The 11,113-nt window shown below is 40.1% G+C and overlaps 1 long non-coding RNA gene across 1 annotated transcript in view; it reads left to right on the forward strand.

Annotated features, from left to right (window-relative positions):
- The first annotated feature begins 586 nt into the window (after positions 1–586).
- The window catches only part of LOC142112057 (uncharacterized), a 63,005-nt gene continuing 52,478 nt past the window's right edge, over positions 587–11,113 (forward strand). The window contains exons 1-2 of the long non-coding RNA XR_012681140.1: positions 587–608; positions 725–743. This is a non-coding gene — a long non-coding RNA (uncharacterized LOC142112057). The remainder of the gene's footprint in view (positions 609–724; positions 744–11,113) is intronic.

The raw sequence follows: 11,113 nt of genomic DNA on the forward strand, positions 1-11,113 counted from the left end.
AGGCGATAAAGGGAAGAGCAGCTGTCCCATTAGCGACTTTTTACAGATATGTTGTCGTAAGCAATGACTGTAATTTCGTACTCACTGTTGTGAATCGGTCGGAAGTTTATACACACTACACAACGGAAACGAGATTGGAACGAAAATATTAAACGGTACGACCAACCAAATGAGGCGACAATCGTCCATTTGGGCAGACTTTCGACGATCATGTCACTGCACACACTGACCCGACTTTTGAACGAGCGGTCGTATGTCGGCTGTTTGAGCCGATTATTGGGCGAAAACAGTGTAGTGTGTACCCAGCTTTACTGATTGGAGTACTGCAATTATAATAAACCCCCCTTACCCCGAACACTCAATGCATCCACATAGGGCAAAACCGCATAAGGTCATCCATATATGTGCTGTGACTTTCTGTATGTGATAACATTCTGCATTTTTTATTTGCAGTGTGCAGGAAAAAATAGATAAAGTGCCTCATATAAGTTATTTAACATATAACATACGGGAATGGTGAAAGGTAGTTTACATGTTTAAGTATTTATGTTCATTCTGTACTTACTAATTTTTCTTACTTTTATAGGTGAGCACCATATTTGTTAATGGTACGTTGTGTTAGGGTGTGTTACACTAGTTTATGTCAGTAACATTACTAAATCACAATGATTTTATACAAATGTTTTCAGTAAATATATTCTAAATTATTAATTTTGTTTTTCAGAGATAAGACCTGAAAACCGGTAATTATGTTATTATATTTTACTACTTGGACATTTCATATATGGGAAAACCACATTAACATTAGCATATTCTTACACTAGTTGATTTTTTTTCTGACAAAATAATGGTGTACTCTATTGTTTGTATCTTTTATTTTGGATGACATTTTATAATGCTATCATCATTCAATTTATCGACCTAATAATACTGTCTACAATTGAATATTCAAACAAATGAATGTTTAGCCATTGACCGAATGTCCTACACAGAGACAACATGAGGAACTATGTAGTATGTGTGCTCTGCAGTATTTCCCCTGCCCAGTATGATCACAATGCAGGGCATTATTAATAAAAGAAAGTAAGACAAAAAAGGAGTACTGTGGCTGGATCAGGTAGGAATACTTACAGTAATTCCTGTGAGCTACAGATTAGACCAATCTAATCCGTTACCGGCTGTTCTGAAGTTGGGACCCAGCTAGAGGCGGGACTAGTGAGCTGTGGGTGCTGCTGCAGGGAAGCGGGGAGGAGGGAATGGGGGCCCACAGCTTACTAGTTCACCATGCAGCGGGCCCTATTATCTCCATGGGCCCGGTGCACCACACCTGTTGCACCAATGGTAGATCCGCCACTGGGCCCAGCATTCCAGTACCAATGCACTGCCCGCTACCTAGCAGCAATGGCCAGTGTGATAGGCCAGGGGGAACCATCCACCCTGAACCCTGATCTAAAGGAAGAGGTAACTGGTACCAGCCTAGGTGCCCAGCGAGGGGGTACAGTAGCAGCAAAAGCTACCCAGAAGGAAGCAACTTTAGGCGCCGGTGTAGGAGCCTAGTGGTGGAAGCAGCATGCCCCACCTACTGCGAATAATTGGGACACAGATAGGAGATGGTGCCAAGGCAAGCCCAGCCAGTCCCCAGTAAACACGGATAGGGAGGCATAGGAGGTCCATCCAGTCACAAGTACAGTTTCTCCTGGACAAACCATGTTACAAAGCAAGGGGTGCAAATTAGTTTATTATTTTGCATATAAGTTAAATACTGGCTGTTTTTTCATATAGCACACAAATACTTGATAGCTTTATTTTTATACCAAAATTTAAAGTTTATCCAGGACATGCCCTACTCCAACTATAAATCTGTCCCCACATTTTAAATTTACCTCCCCTCCAATGCAACATGTTTTTGCCAAGGTGCAAGGTTACTCCTTTTTTGCTTTACTTTCCCTAAGGAATCAGGCCCTTAATGTATAAGAATACAGAGTACAATAGTATAGCTGCCAAAATTCTAGATTTTGTCGATTTATCCCTGAGAGAGTCGCTGGTTTATACTATTGACCAATGATTGTTGTACACCCTGAGTTTATATTCAGGGTACAGTTCTAATGCTGTATACAGTATAAATAAGTATGTATTTAAGGTGGGCATTTAAATGATAATACCATGTTATTATGAGTTATCATTATGTTCAGTGTCAGATATGGCTCAAGGGTACAGACTAAAGGCAGAAAAATAAACAATGTATATAGTAAATGTTGAAAATTATGCAAGCAACTTAAAGTAATTAGAAGTTGGAAAGCTTCTTTAACATTTTTTTACATGTTTGAAGATTTTTTTTAAAACTTTTTTCTTTTGTCTAACAGAGTCGACATTACTAAATATGAGAGAAAATCTGCAGACACATATGTACCATGAATAGATAGTTTTCTTGGCATTATGACATATTATTCATCCTTACAGGATGATTAAGATACAGGGTTATTGGATGTTCCATTTCCTAAAGTGATGCTCAAACAAAAGCATAGTTGCCAACTTTCCAGTCTCCCCGCTTTGATGTCAGGTGACAATTGGGGAGATGGCGTGGTGACACAATCTTGTTACCATGGCCCTGTCCCCTGTCATTCAATGCCGCTATTTGCAGCAATTTCTCATCAGGGGTGGTGCATAATCATGCTAATAGTGTCAAAAGCCCCGCCTCTGCACAGCACCCGGGAGGGAGTGTGCTCTTAGAGAGTCCACTGACTGCCTTAAAATCTGGAACCACCTGGACCTTTCGCGAGAGAAGTCAAGTATGGGCAAAAGTGAGGACCATGGGTGTAAGACAATTGCTGCAAATATTAATTATCAATCTATACCATCTCAGGAGGGGCATTTTGGTGGGCCTACTGTACAGTATGCAGTATACTATGTGAGGCATGATTAACATATTTAACACAAGATCTCTTTCTTGTGCCAACACATCAGTGGCAATTAGTGGTGAATCCCCAGATGTAGACATCTCATTGATGTTCCACCCTACACAGAGGTCTATTAATGTTTAACAGTAGTAATGGTTTGTTTTTCTCTACTATATTGCTAGTAATTGCTTTATTGGTTAATGATAATATCTGTATTATATGGTTTAGTTGTAATAAAGTGATACTGGTTAATACCTGTTATGGCCACCGGTGTGGCATAAACTCATAGAACAGGTAGAAGAGGTCTTCACCTTTAGCAGCCGCCTTTCCCGTAGAGACTGGTCATGCTCACAAGTACTCGGATGCCCCCAGGTCTTATGCTCAGAGTAGTATGAGTTTATGCTAACACGGTAGCGCACAGGTACAGGAGGTAGCACACGGAGTAGCGGCAGGCCAGAGATAAGCGGATTGGACAGAGCACAAGAGAGAATGTCAGGTACAGGCAGAAGGGTCAAGGTCACAGGCACAGGTTCAGGATCCAGGGACAGGCGATAGGTCAGGGTCACTAGCAGAGGTTCAGAATCCGGGTACAGGCAATAGATCAGGGTCAGAAGCATAGGTTCAGAATCCAGGAACAGGCAAAAGTCATACACGGGTAATCAATCACAGGTTTCAACACCAAAGACAGAAACAGGAGCTGGCAGCAGTACTGGAACAGAACGCTATAACCGGCAGTGAGGCTCAGACCTCACTGCCTTAAATAGTATTAAGAGCCAATCAGGACAGAGGAGGACAGGGCTGACAATCAGCCTCAGAAGGCAGTTAATTAATTACTAGCTAGACCTAGCATAGGTAATAACATAACCAGGAAGCATGTATAAAAATATAAATGAACCAGTTTAAATCATATGGGAGCCGCCCTTGGAGTTGGAGGATGTCCCTACACCCTCCTACATCTATGCCAAAAGGATAATCCCAAAGAATAATAACAGAGCATAGAACTAGAGCACGTTCCCGGCTGCTAGATCCCACCAGAATGCGGCGTACCGCCGCGGCTCGTGACAAAACCGAAAAGAAATTTGCTATTTACCATCTCCATCCTTTTCCCATCTTGTATTGATATGTATCTTGTCCGTGAGTAACCTAATTATTAGCCAACTTAATTTTTACCTTCCAATGCCCACATGTTCCTCATAAACCCACAACATCTCAGACATTTATACCTATAACTATCCGAGTACCAGAACCCCTTTTCCCATACTGCTTGGCCACTTCTCCCGACATATGTTTCCTGTTTAATGTGTTTGGTCATTTTTAAACTGATTACTTATGCAAAGAACATCCTACTCTATTGCGATGCACATCCTTACCGATTGGAGTACTGCAATTATAATAAACCCCCCTTACCCCGAACACTCAATGCATCCACATAGGGCAAAACCCCATAAGGTCATCCATATATGTGCTGTGACTTTCTGTATGTGATAACATTCTGCATTTTTTATTTGTAGTGTGCAGGAAAAAATAGATAAAGTGCCTCATGTAAGTTATTTAACATATAACATACGGGAATGGTGAAAGGTAGTTTACATGTTTAAGTATTTATGTTCATTCTGTAGTTACTCATTTTTTCTTACTTTTATATGTGAGCACCATATTTTTTAAAGGTACGTTCTGTTAGGGTGTGTTACACTAGTTTATGTCAAAACAAGGAACCCACTAGGGGTTAATGGCGCACACTAGAGACCACCCGGTGATGACTCCTAATGATAAATTTAGATGTGAAGGGAAAAGGTAGAAAGGAGACACCAATAATAGTTAGACTCCTCAGCTGCTGTAAACCCATGGTGGATTGCTACCAGCCACCAATAGTAATCATACACAAAAAACACAAAATAAGGGTTGCGCTGCTGATAATCTAAAAATGAAAAATAGGCATAAAATATAGTATAATACCTAATGTCATGGGGGTTCTCCTGAGGTATAAAGAGAGGCACTCCACAATAGTGGAAATAGATATTTATGTAAGCTCATCAGCAAAAAAATGACATTTAACACATAACACAACACAGTAAAAAGTGTATAATATAAGATCAATGTTACACGTTTTAGAATACCAGAATAAACATTTATGTCAGTAACATTACTAAATCACATTGATTTTATTCAAATGTTTTCAGTAAATATATTCTAAATTATTCATTTTGTTTTTCAGAGATAAGACCTGAAAAACAGTAATTATGTTATTATATTTTACTACTTGGACATTTCATATATGGGAAAACCACATTAACATTAGCATATTCTTACACTAGTTGATTTTTTTCTGACAAAATAATGGTGTACTCTATTGTTTGTATCTTTTATTTTGGATGACATTTTATAATGCTATCATCATTCAATTTATCGACCTAATAATACTGTCTACAATTGAATATTCTAACAAATGAATGTCTAGCCATTGACCGAATGTCCTACACAGAGACAACATGAGGAACTATGTAGTATGTGTGCTCTGCAGTATTTCCCCTGCCCAGTATGATCACAATGCAGGGCATTATTAATAAAAGAAAGTAAGACAAAAAAGGAGTACTGTGGCTGGATCAGGTAGGAAAAATTACTGTAATTCCTGTGAGCTACAGATTAGAACAATCTAATCCGTTATCCGGCTGTTCTGAAGTTGGGACCCAGCTAGAAGCGGGACTAGTGAGCTGTGGGCCCTGCTGCAGGGAAGCGGGGAGGAGGGAATGGGGGCCCACAGCTTACTAGTTCCCCGTGCAGTGGGCCCTATTTTCTCCATGGGCCCAGTGCACCGCACCTGCTGCACCAATGGTAGATCCGCCACTGGACCCAGCATTCCAGTACCAACACTCTGTCCCTGACGAAGCCAGACCGGCGAAACGCGTAGGAACAGACACTACTGCACGATACACGCTACTATCTGCCCGTTTCCTCTGCAAATACGGAGAACATTTATACCTTGGAACTCCTAACCGCAGAGTGTGCAAGCGTGGGATAGACGACGCGGCCGTGTCTCTACAACAGCATCCAGAACTATACAGCCGGAGAGCCCTGCGGGGATACTACGGATCAGCACTGTGGATAAGATCACATGATCGGGTAAGCGATCCTTTCCCCTTTCAAATTATGAACACTGTATAGAAGTCTCAAGTGCGCTTTAAAGTGATAACTCGGTTTGAGTATACAGAAGCCTTCACTGTGCTATTGGAAAACCCTCTTAATATTGGCATTAAGCTCTGGAACCAGAGATACTGTACACTAGAGGATCTTGGTCCTATATATAGCCAAAGGCAACACTGTCAATACTGGAATATCATCTGCCTCGAGAACTTCAGACATTATTCGTGGATTATCATTGTATACTGAATCAATGGACTTTGTTTACAAATGATTCAATTCACCATGAACTGTAACTTTACGATCTATGTACATACATGCTATTAGCATAATATGTTTACTGTAATCATTTATGACACTATTGGTTGTTGTGTTATCAGTGCACTGATTTGGAATTGTTGTTTAAATATACTATAATTTAAACCAATTAGTGTCTATACACAATCATTTTGGCGCCTTTGGAAAAATCCTTATCTCAGTACCAACACTCTGCCCGCTACCTAGCAGCAATGGCCAGTGGGATAGGCCAGGGGGAACCATCCACCCTGAACCCTGATCTAAAGGAAGAGGTCAGGGGTACCAGCCCAGGTGCCCAGCAAGGGGGTACAGTAGCAGCAAAAGCTACCCAGCAGGAAGCGACTCTAGGCGCCGGTGAAGGAGCCTAGTGGTGGAAGTAGCATGCCCCACCTACTGTGAATAGAGGGGTGCAATTGGGACACAGATAGGAGACGGTGCCAAGGCAAGCCCAGCCAGTGCCCAGTAAACACGGATAGGGAGGCATAGGAGGTCCATCCTGTCACAAGTACAGTTTCTCCTGGACAAACCATGTTACAAAGCAAGGGGTGCAAATTAGTTTATTATTTTGCAAATAAGTTAAATACTGGCTGTTTTTTCATGTAGCACACAAATACTTGATAGCTTTATTTTTATACTGGAATTTAAAGTTTATCCAGGACATGCCCTACCCCAACTATAAATCTGTCCCCACATTTTAAATTTACCTCCCCTCCAATGCAACATGTTTTTGCCAAGGTGCAAGGTTACTCCTTTTTTTGCTTTACTTTCCCTAAGGAATCAGGCCCTTAATGTATAAGAATACAGAGTACAATACGATAGCTGCCAAAATTCTAAATTTTTGTCGATTTATCCCTGAGAGAGTCGCTGGTTTATACTATTGACCAATGATTGTTGTACACCCTGAGTTTATATTCAGGGTTCAGTTCTAATGCCGTATACAGTATAAATAAGTATGTATTTAAGATGGGCATTTAAATGATAATACCATGTTATTATATGTTATCATTTTGTTCAGTGTCATATTGGCTAGGTGCACATTTCTATTTGCATACACTGTTTATGTACATATGTTCATCTCAAGATACGACCAACTCCTAGTAACATTAGCACCAGATGTCAGGCACACAAGTGTCTATACTTATGACCGACATTAGCGTAGAAAAAGCGTAGAGAAGTAGAATGACTGTGTTAGTAGGAAATACAATATCGCATTACTCTATTTCTTCTTGATGCTGCAATTCACGTTCTCAGACCCACTTCTCTTGGACAAACCATGTTACAAAGCAAAGGGTGCAAATTAGTTTATTATTATTATTATTATTACCATTTATTTATTTAGCGCCACTAATTCTGCAGCGCTGTACAGAGAACTCGCTCACATCAGTCCCTGCCCTATTGGGCCTTACAGTCTAAATTCCCTAACACCCACACACAGACAGACACACACACACATACACACACACAGACAGACAGACTAGGGTCAATTTGTTAGCACCCAATTAACCTACCAGTATTTTTTGGAGTGTGGAAGGAAACCGGAGCACCTGGAGGAAACCCACGCAAACAGGGGGAGAACATACAAAATCCTCACAGATAAGGCCATGGTCAGGAATTGAACTCATACAATTTTATCATGTGTTATCATTATGTCCAGTGTCATATTGGCTAGGTGCACACTACTATCTGCATACACTGTTTATGTACATATGTTCATCTCAAGATGCGACCAACTCCTAGTAACATTAGCACCAGATGTCAGGCACACAAGTGTCTATACTTATGACCGACATTAGCGTAGAAAAAGCATAGAGAAGTAGAATAACTGTGTTAGTAGGAAATACAATATCGCATTACCCTATTTCTTCTTGATGCTGCAATTCACGTTGTCTGGCCCACAGTTCTGTGACGTCTCACGTCCTTGCATAGCAGGGTGGGGCCTGAATGATGTGAATTGTCCGTATACGTAGTATATTTTGCATGAAATAGTACTACGCATAAACACAAATGGACATATTACACAACTTGGCTGAGCCATTTCACTGCTTATTGGCAGTTGTCAGGATGGCTTGAACAGTTTCAGCGGTGGTTACAACAGACATTTCCAGTAAAGCATCACAATTCTCCCACAACCCTACGTCTGGCTAAACAGTAGTTCCCTCAGTACTATCCGGCCACTAGCTGGCATTGGTGGGCCTGCCCAGAAATTCAAACAGTGTTTTTATCTTCCATACTAGCACTACAAACGAGTAACAACACAACAAACCAATTAATACACCAATGTGGTACACCTGTGTGTGTGTGTGCTAAACAAGTACCCAGAGGGAATTTAACCCTGTCCTGGAGACTAGCCGGGTTTTCATCTGTTTCCCTATAGGAGAGGTGTGGCAAATAAGCCTCTTTGCCACAGTTTGCATATACATTAATTGTTACTTTCAGTCCACCTTGTTAATGAACTAGATCATTTCTGTTTGACTGGGTAAATAATTAGATTGATTGGAATGACCATTACTACACATGGTGTAGCAATGCCCATCTCTCCTTTCCCATTGATTACAGTGCTGCAGTTGTTACAAACCCAATGCAGCTAAACAGCACTAACAACTATAAGTTACCATATATGTGATGTGACTTCTGTACGTTCTAACATTCTGTACTTTCTGTTTGTAGCGATGTGGAAGAACGTGTAACCTCTGTAAGTTATTTATCAGCAAAACACATGAAAATAGTGAAATGTATTTCATGTCTTTAAATATTTATGTTTGTTCTCTACTTACCCATTTTTCTTTAACTTTCAGAATGATATCAGCATTGAAGTAATAGGCATGTGGTTATGTACTAATGTGGTATGCTGCTGTTACACTAACATTAATAAATCAGTTTTGGTTTATACGTGGCTATTAACTTATTCTAAACATTTTGTTTTTCAGAGGACAGCCAAGAGGCCGGGTAATTACATTATTGCATCTTAAAAATTTAACATTTCATGTCTAGAAAACTTACAACACACTACATGAATTAATTATATTATTTATTTACCATTATCTTTATATAGTGCTTAGATATTATGCAGTGTTTTACAGAGATGATTTAATCATTCAGATCAGTCCCGCCCCAGTGGAGCTTACAATCTATCTATCTAATTTCCTACCACAAATACATACACACACAGAGGTCTTGTGGATGGGGTGCTGGCACCTCAGAGGGGGGAGCGACTTGTCATTGCCGCGCCTCTGACCCCTGTAGCGCTCACACCCCTGCACCCACTATATCTCTTCCACTGTTTTCAAAGTCAGCGTCAACTATGCAACAAAACATAGATCTTTGGAGCTTTCTTATAAATGATATGATGCTCTCATGGCTGGAGTTACCTGTTTGATCTATCCACAAACAATTTTTGACAAGATCTTACCCCCTCCCCCCAATTGTTCTGATTTTATCGGGACAGTCCCAAAATTCTGAAAATCAGGCCTTGGTGAGCGCTCCCTAAATCAGAAGGCACTACTAATAAACTGAAAGTGCTGCAATATTTGCAATCTAATAACCACTTCAATACAATAGAGGTCAGCACAATGCTTAGCACAGGTGTCTCACTGAACTGGGGACAGGAGTTTAATTCTAATCAGAGCACTATATGTGTGGAGTTTGTATGTTCTCCTCATGTTTCCGTGGGAGTCCTTTGTGTGCTCCTCTTTCCTCCCTCAGTCCAAAATATACTGGTAGGTTAATTAGCTTTGGACAAAATGGTGTGTTTATGTGGTAGAAAGTTTACTCTATAAGCTCCACTTGGGAGAGACTAGTGTGAGTGAGGAAACATTCTCGGTAAAGAGCTGTTTAACATGTCCACACATTATTCTGTAGATAAGAAATAATAATAATTACCAGCCAATCATTTAGAGAGTAAAGCTCACTGCAGCTGATTAAATTGCATTAAAACCAACTATCCTGTCTGACATATTAATTATGAAATTATGTAATCAGATAATTAATTCCTAGCAAGCACATAGCAAAATTGCACAAAAAGTTGCACAAAATAATAATTGTCCCTGATAATCAGAATATAAAGTTCCTCTTTCATGTGCTGTACATTATACATCGTGGGAAGAGTATATTCTACAAAGCGCCTATGTGGCCACTATTTCTACTTCATCAACTATTAACATTCAAACACATACACAATACACTTACACACAGAAGCGCCTTTTCTTCTGAGTGAGAATACTGCAGTTCCATAAGAACCTTACAAATTGGTGTAAAAGCAAAACCCTGCCTTCATGTATCAACATATGTGTTTTGTTTGCTTGCAGACGACCAATATTCCGGACCAACAGAATTTTTACTCTCTTGCTAAGAGTGCTGGAGTAAGTAACTCTTACCAGGATAGTCTTTTCTGCCTTAGCATCCATCAAACTATTATATGCTTTCATGTGTAATAATAATAATAAAGGCTTTTCAGTTGTGAAGTCTTCTTTAAACACATCCATAGGCAGCATTGTTATCACTGCAAGTTAACAATGCAACGTTTACTATGCCTTGAAAAATACAGTATAGAAAACATGAGAACGAGCAAAACGTTTCATTTATAAGGCAAAGTATATTGTTTATTCTTACATTTGTTCAGTAAATCAGGTAGTTAACACCCCCCCGAAATAATTTGGTATGTATACTTGAGCTAGAGGCCCCATACATTAGAAAATGTATGTGTGTTACCCTACATGTGAGCACATGGTGAAAGCTACTTTGATATTCCTCTCCATCTTCATGGGGGCGGTTTTTGTCCCCAC

This window comes from Mixophyes fleayi (genome assembly GCF_038048845.1).
Source record: "Mixophyes fleayi isolate aMixFle1 chromosome 9 unlocalized genomic scaffold, aMixFle1.hap1 SUPER_9_unloc_2, whole genome shotgun sequence".
Lineage (NCBI taxonomy): Eukaryota > Metazoa > Chordata > Amphibia > Anura > Limnodynastidae > Mixophyes > Mixophyes fleayi.